The sequence below is a fragment of the Passer montanus genome, unplaced genomic scaffold (assembly GCF_014805655.1).
Source record: "Passer montanus isolate IOZ18808 unplaced genomic scaffold, ASM1480565v1 scaffold30, whole genome shotgun sequence".
NCBI lineage: Eukaryota > Metazoa > Chordata > Aves > Passeriformes > Passeridae > Passer > Passer montanus.
Genome location: NW_024367708.1, coordinates 6,006,521 through 6,019,237, shown reverse-complemented (window position 1 = coordinate 6,019,237; position 12,717 = coordinate 6,006,521).

The window sequence follows — 12,717 nt, the reverse complement described above, 5'->3', positions numbered from 1 at the left end:
TACTTCTTGTCCCAGGTAGTGGAGAATCCCACAAGGAATGGTGTGTTGCTGAACTTCATACTTACCAACAGGGAAGGCTTGGAGATGTTAAGGTTGGGAGCAGCCTTAGCTGTTGTGACCACGAGATGGTGGAGCTCAGTCTTGGGTGAGGAGGAAGCAGGGCAGCAAGTAACATTGCCATCATGGACTGCAGGAGAACTGGCTTTAGGCTGTTCAGGATTCTTCTTGGAAGAATCCCATAGGAATGTGCTCTGCAGGGAATGCTGGCGTCTAAAGATCAGTTCCTCTGGGCTGAAGAAAAATGCATCCTGATGAGCAAGAAATTGGGAACTGGGGGCAAGAAACCTGTATGGATGAACAGGGAACTCCTGTCATTACTGAAGTGTAAGCAGGAAATACACAGGAGATTGAATCAGGGTCGGGCCCTTTGGAATGAATATAGAGAGATTGTCAGGTGAAGTAGAAATGAGACAAGGAAGGCCAAGTCCATCTGGAATTGAATCCAGCCAAGGATGTCAAGGACAACAAGAAGAGCTTTTTCAAATACATATTGACAACAACAGGGTAGTGTGGCTCTGTTACTAAATGGAGAGGGGACCCTGCTAACAGAGGGTGCAGAGAAAGCAGAGCAACTGAATTCAGTCTTTGCATCCATCTTCACTGGCCAGACCAGCCCTCTGGCATCTCTGACCTTGGAGACCAGGGTAAAGGGATGTCAAAGGACTTTCCCGTGGTCAAGAAAGTTTGGTTTAGAGAACACCCAGGCAAAATGGACATTCACAAATCCGAAAGCCCTGACAGGATGCATCCATGAGTACTGAGAGAGCTGGTGGATACCATAGCAAAGTCACTCATGGTCATCTTTAGAAGGTCATGATGATCAGGAGAAGTGTCTGAGGACTGGAAGAAAGCAAATGTCACCCCAGTCTTCAAAAGGCCCTCTTTTGGTATGGGACAGGAACAAAGAGGATGGACTTTGGTGACAGAGTGCAGAGAAACGGTTTCCATAAAATGCTATCTTTATCCTTTTTGCTGAATTCCTGCTTCAGCTTATATTCACCTCCATGTAGGAAGTGTGTGCAAACATATCTATCCTGAAGCCTAGGTTTAAAATCCACTCTGGGTATTGTGGAAGTTAGGTCTGAGCTTAAAGAAAGGTGCTTTTGTGAAAAGTAGATTGCAAAGATTTCCTTGAATATTGTATGTTGCTGAAGCGTTAAGGCACGAAGGGTATAAGAATGAATAAAACTGAATTATGCTGGAGCTGCAAAACCAGGCATGATTGAACATACCTGTAAACCAGGAATGTTTGTATAGCAGGTGTTAGTTCTGGCCTGTTTCTGTTGAAAATGCTGCTACCAGGACGAGGAAGGTAAATGGATATTAACCTAACAGTGTTCTGAGCCAACTCTTCCACAGTTAAGTGCTCCACATGTGAGGCATGTAAAAATGTGCCAGTGACACAGAGATACTCAGTGAGAGCCAAGTGTCTTTGTTCAGCAGAAGAAGTGGAGGTTGCACAGAGTTTGTTGCTAAGTTAGAGCAATAGCAACTACTGCTCTAGGCAAATGGCTTTCTAGAATTAGAAGCCATTACTGTCTGAAGTGACAGATTTAGAAAATGTCTCTATATTAATAATTAGCTCACTCAGCAAAGCTGCAGCTACCTGATAGTATATTTGTCCCACATTTGAGCATGTTTTATTTTTCTAAACCTTTCCAATGGTCATCATTGGTCGTTTATTCCATTTGACAAATAAGTAGTAAATGAAGGTGTTCTCATAGATTGGAACAATCTGCATGTTTTCATTTTTTATAGCTCCTCCAAGGATGTAATTGAGATCCTGAAGAGCTTTAGCTCTTTATATTACTGAAAGCCACACTCAACAGCTTTTTGTAAATTTCCAGTTTAAGAACTGCTGAGTAATTATTCAAGTGTTTATGCAGATGGAAAAAAAAAGAAAGACAATACTTTGCTGCAGAATTTTGTTCTCTCTTCTCTGTTTCATTTGCCCTTTCTTCAGCTCAAAAATGTCTAGTTTAGATATTGTTTCATATGGTGGAATATCTTTCTGAAGTAGCTGAGAAGGAACTGAACCTGTCCTTTGTCAGTAAAATACTGCATTAAATTCTCCTTTCCATAATGCATGCAGTTTTCCTTCACTTATTGAAGAGAATAACAATTTTTTTAATATATTGCTGCTCTACAGTTGCTGAGGATCACATATCATTCTGAATGTGTATGACCCACCATTAGTTTTTGCAATGGAACTAAAAATCTACCAATCTGTGTCATAACACAGTAATGGAAATAGTAGAGATTACTTCACATATATTGTCTGAAGATTGGTATGACCAGCTGCAAGTAAATGGGAACAGGATTGGTATTTGATATCTCTCATTTAATCTTTGGTATCTCAATGAGTCATTTTAAGATTAAAATTGTTTTCATTATACTTTCTGCATGAAAGACCAAAAGAATCTGTATTTTTAATAGAATTTATTCAGGAAAGCATTGACAAAAAATATGAGTACTTTTAATATTTGTTTCTACATCAAACATGCTGAGATGAGGCTTAAAAGCCCACCTGAGAATTCACATTTGCCTCATTGCTGTTAGTAAGAGCTGTAATTATCTGTATCTTTTGGAAGTACTTAAAATGAAACACAACCTAATTCTCAGTTATAGAACAATGTAGTACAACAAAGACATTGTAATCTATTTTTTTCATTATAAGATGCAGGTGTGTAGCCAGGAAGAACACTAACACAATTATTTCTTTGTAAACCTTAACAGTACATAAACATTTACTGGAGCATTAAAAATCAGAATTTATTCTGACTTTTTAACAGCAGAACCTTTCTGTTGAACAGGTAGGCAAAGAGCTTGACTTTCTGTGATACTTTCACTCTCAGAGTCCTGTTTTCTCTCCTTTAATTGCCAGTAACATCACTACTCAGTGATCTTCGTGGGGGCTTAGGGTTACCTTAATTGCCTTCCCCTTCACTCCCAACAGTGTTAGTGAAGCCAGCATTTCCAGCAGAGTCCCTGGGGTCTTGCTGCTGCTGAGTGTGATGCATTCCAGAGCCCTGTACCCCAGAGCAGCACTCACCAACCACACTGCAGGGCTTAGCAAAGTATGATCCCAGCAGAGACTGAGCCTAGACTGGGGTAGGACAGTCTAGGCTGACAATGACCTAATTAGGCGCTGTAGGACTGAGAGGTGCCACAGAGTTTTCATCAACATCCCTAGCTCTGGGTTAAGGACATTGGGATTCTTGTGTGGATTTATTTTATTTAAATATTAAAGCAACCACTGACATCTTTCAATTTTTCATCTGTCCACATCTTTTACAATTTTTGGATTCTTAGAGCCGAGACCCAATGGCTGAGGAGAAAGTTCCAAATGTTTTGTGACAGGGAAGGACATGCTACGCTTTTTACCTTCTGAAATATTAAGTACTCAACTGTTCAACAGCTTGTGTAGTTCAGGAGTAAAACAAATGAAGAGAAATGTAAGTTGAACAAGGGGCTTCTAGAAATAAGTGTGCCAGGTCAGGTCACAGATTCATTTAGCCCGATATTGCCTTTCTCCAAGTGAGCAATAAGGAAGTTTAGGCAAGAAGGGGAGAAGGGAAGACTGCGGAGGCACACAAATGTAAAGCAGACATGTAATGGTATTTCCTACTCCCATTTTCAGATTCTAAATCAGTAGCTTTGTCCTTGTATCTTAAAATGCTTGGTGGATTTCCAGTCCATGACTTTATGTGGTTACTTTTCAAACACCTGTGAACTTTTGCAATCTTCAGCATCTTCCAGCAGAGAATTCTAAGACTTTAGCAATATCATGTTAAAGGGCTTCATTCCCCTTTTTGTTTTCAACCTGCCACACATTTTTATTTGACAACCATGTTTGACAGCCTAGTTCTTGTATAGAAAAAGAATCAGTCCTCATTCGCCTTCTCCCTGAGATGACTATTTTTTTTAGCCTTCTGTCATATTATCTCCCTAAGTCTTCACTTTCTGAGCATAAACAGCCCCTGTCTGGTTGGTCATTGCTTGCCATTTCCTGCCTCTGGTCAGTCTTGTGCTATTTTCATCTTCAGTGTGGTTTCTCATGTTCTCTTTGTTGCTTGTAGAGCTCACAAATGTAGTTACATTGATTCCTTTAGATACACTCCTGCAATTCATGGTCTGGAAGTGAGGAGCTGAACTGGATCAGACAAAAAGTCTTTTTACTGACCTGTCTCAGAACACCCATATAGCAGGTATCTAGGGAAGTATATAAGACTAGAAAGTTCTTAAATCCTTTTAAACCTCAGAGGTTTAAAGAACCTCAAAGGTTCTTTGAATCTTTTAAACAACTGCAAGTTGTTTTTCATACCATTTTCAAATGGTGCAATATTTAGACTTGTCCACAAGAGAGTTTTTAACCCTTTCAATCCCCAGCTTTGACCCCTACTGTTCAATAATAAACTACAAAAGTGGCTCAGTCTACTGATTGCAAGTTCTGTTGTGACTGTCAAAAACAGGAAGAGATTTCCCTCTTAGGAAAGATTGCATTATATTATAAAAACTTCTGAAAAGTAGACAAGCCCAGAATATTCAGCCATAACTATTAATTGGAAGAATAAAATTTTTCTATTCACTCAGAAAAGTAATTTCCTGGGGGAAAAAAACACTTTGACATCTGAAGCTGGCTCTGCTCTGAATTTGTTCTGCAGTAACAAATAAATACAGAATGCTGCAAAATGCAGTTAACATAGCAGATCATGAACTGTTGACTGCAGAAGATCCTTGCTGAAGCCTGGTTTCAGGCAATACAGTGGTGTGGGCAAACTTATGAATGCCCACCTTGTGTAGGCCTTCTAATGAACTCAAAAACCTTCACTAATTAACGTTTTGGTCATCTAAGAAACTGATCATATATAAATGTAATGACTTTATAAAGGAATGAATCACTTAAAATGCAATTAAAAACTGCTGCTTCAGCATGGATCTTTGAAGTCAGTTGGGAATAATTAACTTCAAGATGATTTATTGAAGAGATTAATCTTTCACTTAGAGCTGGAGTAATCTATATTAATTCTTCTGAAAAATATTACAGTTTTAATGGTTACAGGATGAGCCAAGATAGTGTTACTTGTTTTTGCTATTGCCCAATAGATGCTCGCCTCAGTGCCTCTTTGTGTGTGTAATTTGTTTTAACTGGCACATACCTAATTAGGTAGGTTCATATCTTGAACATTATCTTTCTGGATACAAGGGTTTTATAAAAGGCAGAAGAATTTCACAGATCAGATCTTTCCACTTTTTGCCATACACACCAACATAATATCAAATCATAAATTGTTTTTTTGTTGTCAAATTTCCCATTGAAGTCATAAAGCCACAGGAAGTTAAGTGCAAATGTAAGGTCTTGTTGATTTCTGATTAACAAAGATAATGCCTACAATCTGTATATGCACTGTAGGCATAATAGTCTTATTTCTTTGGGAAACAAGCATTTGTGGATTTAATTGGATGTATGTATAATAACAAATTTGAATCCATATAACATAAAGTGTGCTCTTTGTGTCAGTTTTTGACTTCACTGTTTTTGGTAAACAAATAGACCTAACTTTGCTGTAGAAAACAGTTACTTTGTACATCTACCTTGAAAAAAAAATCTGAGCACTTCTGTGTACGTGTTTCTCTTCTCTTTCAGAGAGTTCTTCACATTATAGTTAACTCACAGTTTGTCTTAGAAAAGCAGACTGTGTTGCTCACATCTCTGACCCTTTTGGGTTTCAGTCAGTCTGAGAATAAGCCTTAGATTGTTGACAGTATGTTCATCTCCATTTCTTCCCAGAAGCTTTTAGCCTTATAAATAATAAGCTAAAATCAATAAAGCTTGGAAGAAACTAAACATTACGTTTCCTACATGATTCTTTTGAGGAATCAAGTTGTTTTATATTGTTTGATTTTATGTTCCCATTATCAGCCTCCTTACATTTCATTTCCAGTGTACATGAAGGACAGCAAACTAAGGCAGACAGGCTAGTTGCAGAAAAACACCACCAGTTATGCATGACAATCCTTTCCTCAGAAAACCTGAGCTTGAGGAACCCTGTATTTTCCTTCCATGTCATGCATATGTCTCGCATAACACGTCAGATAAATATCTTCAATATAGCTGATATCTTTGCTTAAGATAACAAGAGGGAATCTCTGGAATACCGGCTCCCAAGATGCCTTCCCGAATGGTCCCTTGTTGTTGGTCTTATTAATATTCAGTATCTTCTGTCAGAGATGTAAAAAAGTACTTTGAGCCTTTCTGTTATTAGGAGCAGGCACGACAAGTGACAGCAAAATGATTGCATGAATTAACCAGAATAGCTTTCTGCTGGAGAGAAGCTAAAGCTTGCATTTGTGTTTTTAAATGCATTGTGTTTTTAAGCTTATTTTGCTTGTTCTGTTACATTAACACTGCCACCGTTTTATCTGTGCCACCCCACCACTTCCTTTCCTTGCGATGCATTTCATCACCTGCCAGCCTATCTGATCTCCTACTAGCCCCAAAATCTGGGCAATTGGCACACACAGAGCTTGATGGCAGAGCAGCAGCTGGGCAACTTGCAGTGCATGCTCTAACTTGGGTACACCAGTCTGTGTGTAAACAACTTCCAGTTTAATAATCCCACTTTTTATTAAAGCTTGTTTTCTCTCTTTGTCAGCCAGTAAGGCCTGGCTGACGCAGGAAGGAGAAATTTTTGCGGTAATGAGATTTCAAAAGACAAGTTAAATTTGTTCCTGTAGAAAAGGAAGGACATGAGAAGTAGGAAGTGCTGAGTACAAATATGATTATGAGAAGTTTACAGGCTCTAACAAGATCTTCAGACACCAGAAAGGCCACCTTTGCACAACCCCCAACTCTGGACTCTCACAGCCAGCCAGAATGTGACAAAGGACATATCCATGTGTGTCTATCTTTTTCTGAAAGAAGCTGTTTGTTTCAGCTGGTCATAAAAGCCTGGAAGGGAAACTTCCACCCTCTATTTAGTTACTCTAAGAGATCATTATGGTTTCTGCTCTTGGCAAGTCCAACCATCTCAGCTGCTAGAACAGGAAGATCCATGAACAAGGACTTTATACTCAGTATTACCAATAGCTCTTGTGTGAACTGTGGACTTTTGAAATTTCCCCTCGTTTTCCCTTCTACCTCCAAAAAATTATTTTAAGCTGGGAAAGACAGTTTTACTGCATTTCCTCTGTTGTCAGTACAGTAAAACAGCCACTGCCACAGGTAGCTTCTGAGTGTATAGACTGTAAGAAGAACTCAGAGAGGAGACATTTAAAAACTCATACTTCCAATGTATGATAGGAATAGATACAAATGTTCTTTTTTTTTTGTCTGCTTGTAACTCAAACAACGTAGTAATAGCACCAAAAATGATTTAATATATCCTGTTACACAAAGTTCTTTGAGATGGATAAGGTGCAGCAACAGAAGAAATACGAGATTACAAAACCAGAAGAAACATTGGTTGGTTCAGATTATCACATATCAGATGATTTCTGTATCAGCTAACTAATTTTAAGGTGTGAAATAAATGCTTTGAACTCATAGAGAATATTTAAATAAATGCAAATGCCTAAGGATTTTATTGATTAAATAACTATCTTATGGATAATATGACAAAAAATATACTCTCAGGTCAATATTTGGCTAGAAGTTCCTCTTGCATTCTGCAGTATTTTTTTTCCCTTGGTAAGTACTTTCAGGAAGAAATTTGGCCTTTTAATTGTTTCATAGATGATTTCAAGAGGCTCAATAACTTCTTTTTGTGGACTGGGAAACATTTATTTCTTGTCTTAAATGTGGCTAACTTACACGCATCCTTCCTGTATTACAAGTATCATGTTTCACTTATGACCTCTGTCAGCCTTAAAATTGGTTCCACGACTATCCTCTGGCTTAATAATATTCCACTATTGATATGTAGACACTCAAAAAATAATTTTATCTTTTTCAGTACTGCATTGTGACTGATCCAGGGTCTTGTGAGTAATCTGTGTCAGGAACAGGAAACCAGCTCCATTTCCTTAATGGCAGCTAGCGATTTACTCACTACAGAATCACTGGAAAATAAATTACAGTGTAATCTGAAGTCTGGAGAAGCTTTCTAGTGACTCTCAGGGGCTTTAAAGCCAGGAGTTACTTCATTTTTGGCATTACATCTGTATGGCTGAGTTCAGGCCAAGCATTTATTTTTCACTACAGAAGCTGCCTCAGGGCACAGTGATTGTTTATCAGCTCTTTCTTTGCTTGTGTACTCTAGCCCCACTAACTTATCAGTTGTCTTCCTTTTTTTTGCAGTATACATTAACACAAAGCTTTGGGAATTTATCAGGAAAAATTTAATGTGCTCTCTTACATGCAGATGGGTGAAGAAATGAGTTTTGCAAAACTTCAGACAACAAATATATAAATGCCATTGTCTTTAATACAGACCCAATTTATAAGCCGTTAACACTGGAAATTACCAATTACCAATTGCCTTCATTGCTGCCTTCCTACAGATATCTCCAGTGGCAAGAAAGTTTAGAAATAAAGGAATGGAACATTATTTGTTGCACAGTGGTGCCAGATTATTGTTTCCATTTTTCTTGCAGAAACTTTTCCCCAATTCTGCTTTAACAAAGAAAGGGTATCTACATTTTTGTACCTCCAGCACCTGGGTCCTCATCCTCAGTGCCTTGTGGTTCCCCCAATCTCTCTTTCTCTCTCTCTCTCTCTCTCTCTCTCTCTCTCTCTCTTTAACAGTCCAAAAGAATGAAAGAAAATGTTTGATGAAATTTTTAATAATAGTCACACAGCAGTATTCTAATACTGATATAGTGCCTGGGGATAACCATCTCTGGGCAGTATAAAATTACTCTTTTATTCTGTACTGCATGTACTACCTGTGTACTGAATATTTTTACTATCTGTGATATTAGAAAATTGTTTTGGAAACACTACAGTTTTTAGTGAACATTTTATGTCATTTTAAAAAGAAAAATATACAAACTGTATCTTAGATGTGACCTCTCTCTCCCTGCTAAGCTTTGGGACTGTTGAGCCGCCTCAAGCCAAACTGGAAGACAAATAGGAGCTCAAAAGACAATTGTGTTGCCATCCTTCTAATGAATGCTGATGCTTGGGCAGAAAGGAGGCCCAGGCTAATGGCCTAACTGGGAGAAAGTGAAGGATCTGGCCAGTGCCTCAACACATGCTTTTGTCCAGGATATTGCAGCATTGGTGCCTCTTTTTTTTATGGGCCCAATAGGGATGTGGAGTTGGGGTCCCTATGACAGGTGAGAACCTGGGAGCAAGACTCCATTTCTAATAGACCTGGGCTTTGTTTGATTTCCTCCTTATAGAAAAATTATGCTTTATAAGCTCTTTACTTGGGTGATTCTGAGTATATGAACAGAAGGATGAATTTGATCCTTATTTTTTTGATGGGGAAGTGTTTTTGACAAAACACCTGTGCAAGAGAAATCTACCATGATAGTCTGCCTGCTTGCTTCTATGCTTCCTTTCCTGTGTTTAACTGTTTTATCTAGCTGCTATATAGTTTTTACTATGCATCTTCTTGCTGTACAGCTTCTTACAGCTTTTTCAGGCAGTTCTGCTTGCTTTTTTTCTAGGTAGATAGCCACCTATTGTTCGACTTTCTACTCTTGGCCTTAAAAGACTTCATTTTATTGTGCTTAAACCATAATTAAAAAAGAGAAAGGTTACAGAAGTGTTTAGGGTTGGCAATAAGGATGAGCACTTCTCTTGGAAAAGTACAGCAGCTGAAGGAATCTAATCTCAGGAACTAGGGTGAGATATGGGGAGCTTTGCAAGGAGCTGGATATGCTACATGCATTTCAAATTATAAACTGTGTGATAGAACCACTTTTCGGCACTTTCAGAACCTTTTAGATATAGGTCGAAATAACAGAATGCTCTGTGGTCATGATTAAAATTGGTTCCAGGAGAAAGAGACTAAAATATCTAACCAGCACCTATTGTCTATGACAAAGAGAAAAGGCCTCATAAACCATGATGGAGGTCTTCTATCCTATTTGATGGAAGAACAACAATTTCAGCACCATTACTTTCCCTGACAATGGGACCAGGATGTGCTCCATGAGGACAGGAAGGCCACCTTCACCTCAGTGACAAACAGTTAACTGGCTGTATGAGTCCCACTGCATTGCTATAGTGGACTCTTCTCACACATGCAGTGAAGACAGTCTCTGTAAATCTTCTCATCCCCCTGTGATCATTCTGATAAACCCTAATCCTGCTCTGTGACTATTACAGTATCAGAAATCAATAGCAGAGGCACCAAGAGTCCATGACCCAGAAGTTAAAAATTTACTTATAGAGACGTGATTCAACAGCTTACTGAAGAATTATGAACTGCATAAGGTATCAGTGCAATTAAAGGAAAGGAAAGAGGTTTTCTTTTAAACGAAAGTAGTTGTTACTGATGCTAGATATCTTTGGTAGCTTAGATAAATCTAAGTTAAGTTCTTATAAATTCCCTGGTGGAACTTGCAAGGAGAGGCTTCTCTGTGTTCAGTACAGAAGGAGCCATTTTAGATTGAAGCATTCTAATATTTTAGCACTAAGCTAATCTTTACACCACCGAGACAAGTGCATGTACCTGTTATTTACCACTGACATGTCTTAAGTAGTTTCTGGGAAACACTGGCTCACCTCTTGCATCCTCCCCATTTTTCTGCTTCCTGCAAGGAATGTTTACCCTTAAGAGTAGGCTCTTGAGATCCCCAAGCTGTTGAGGTTTTTGTGGTGCAGGTGGTTGTATTCTCTAAAGTTTTATACCCCTAAAGGTACCTAGGACTTAAAAATCCTTTCACTTATTATATCTAAAACTTAGAAGTTGAAGGTCAAAAAGTTTGATTTACCATTCTTGAAAAGAAGACCTTTTTATGATGTATGGGCTCCTTTTGTGTTTTTATATCTATTCATTCCAGAACTTTAGAGACGCAGACGCAGTCAAGTCAATTCAAGTTAAGTTTTTAAACATTTTTTAAAAAAACTCAGCATGCGAAAACAATTCTTATTAGAACAAAAGCTGAAATGCTAAGACATAATTTCAAGCCCTATGGATTATCTGATAGTAAATAGGGATTTTTGGGGCTCTGTTGTACAGCCAATTTGTCCCACATATATAGTAAGAAAAGGAAAGCTTTTCATCAGTGTGTTCTGCTTGAGAGGTATTGTTTCCTTCCCCCAAAATACCTGGTCCATTGGCATTGTATCTGTGGCTCCTTAGGCTTATCTGCAGTGGGGTAATTTCAACTCATGCTGGCAGTGTTTATGTAATTGCATGCAAGAAGTCTACTCAGGATCTAACTTCATCTTGCAGACTTTACATTTTATCGTTTGCATTATGATTGATGAGTAATTATTTGACTTGAAATGACAACTTCCATGTCTGTTTCTGCTAAGGATATTTGGCCAGAATGCTGGTACCTGACAATTTTAATCTTATGAGATCACTTATTAATATTCATGCTGTATTTTTATAAACAATCTTTATATATACTTTAAATAAAAAAGAGGAATTTACATGCAGTGTGTTAGAATTATCTTGTCTCTACATTGTCTTCCTTTTCCCCTCCCTCCCTCCCTCCCTCCCTCCCTCCCTTCCTTCCTTCCCTCCCTCCCTCCCTCCCTCCCTCCCGGTAGCTGGATTATCTCAATTTATATTTTGTGACTTTGAAATTGAGAACTGTTTTTCCTTTCCTAGGGAAGGTCCAGCTGCATTTAAAAAGGCTTGCTTTTAATGGAGCAGGTCTCTTCAGTATTCTTCCATGCAATTCAGTGAGATTGTCATGAGTTTAAACAGGATAAACATGAGTGTCTAGCAGCCTGGCATCCTTCCAAATCTAGTGGTTTCCAGAGTTCATGTTCTGACAGATCCCAGATTGGCTGTGGACAAGCACATGGGCTACCTAGGTTTGCTTGCTGACACGTTCACTCCCTAGTGCCATATCCCAGATTGGTAACAGGAAATGCACTCAACTGCAAGAGCTCATGGGCTCTGTCAATGACTGAAGCTATCCTGAAAATACTATCCTTAACTGATCTTTCTATTCCCATCAAGTGAAACACGTTCTAGACATTAATTTTCCAAAACCTCAGTGTTCAAGTGCAAGATATAGCTTTAATTGCCTCTTATTTTCAAGGTTTGTACTATAAGCAGAAAAGAGTGGAGAGGAAAAAAGATGTCGTAAGTTGCAAGATCCTTTGTATTAAGTAGAATGTAATGGGAGATAATGAGGAATGTTGTTTGGAAATAAATACAGCAGATTTCTGTATTTCAGATTTCCAAACCTTTGGATTGTATCAGGGAAAATATTTCTGATTTAAGAAAGCAAGCAAAGGAGAGATTATTTTATATTTGTTGAATGATTGTGAGGAATATATGAAAATTTGAGGCTGAGAGGTCCATTTAAGAGTGGCCATTAGAAAAAGAGCCATGATTGTTCAGGACAAGAAGGAGGGACAGCAGCTGAGGGATAGAAGGTAGACTTCAATAAATTCACAGAATGGGTAAGCAAGATCTCATGTGAAGAAAAAAGCTGCTAAAGGGTTAGTGCCTTACCAATAATACACACAATAGCAGTATTCATCCACAGGTGTATTCTACCCCACTGCGAAGAAAAAGG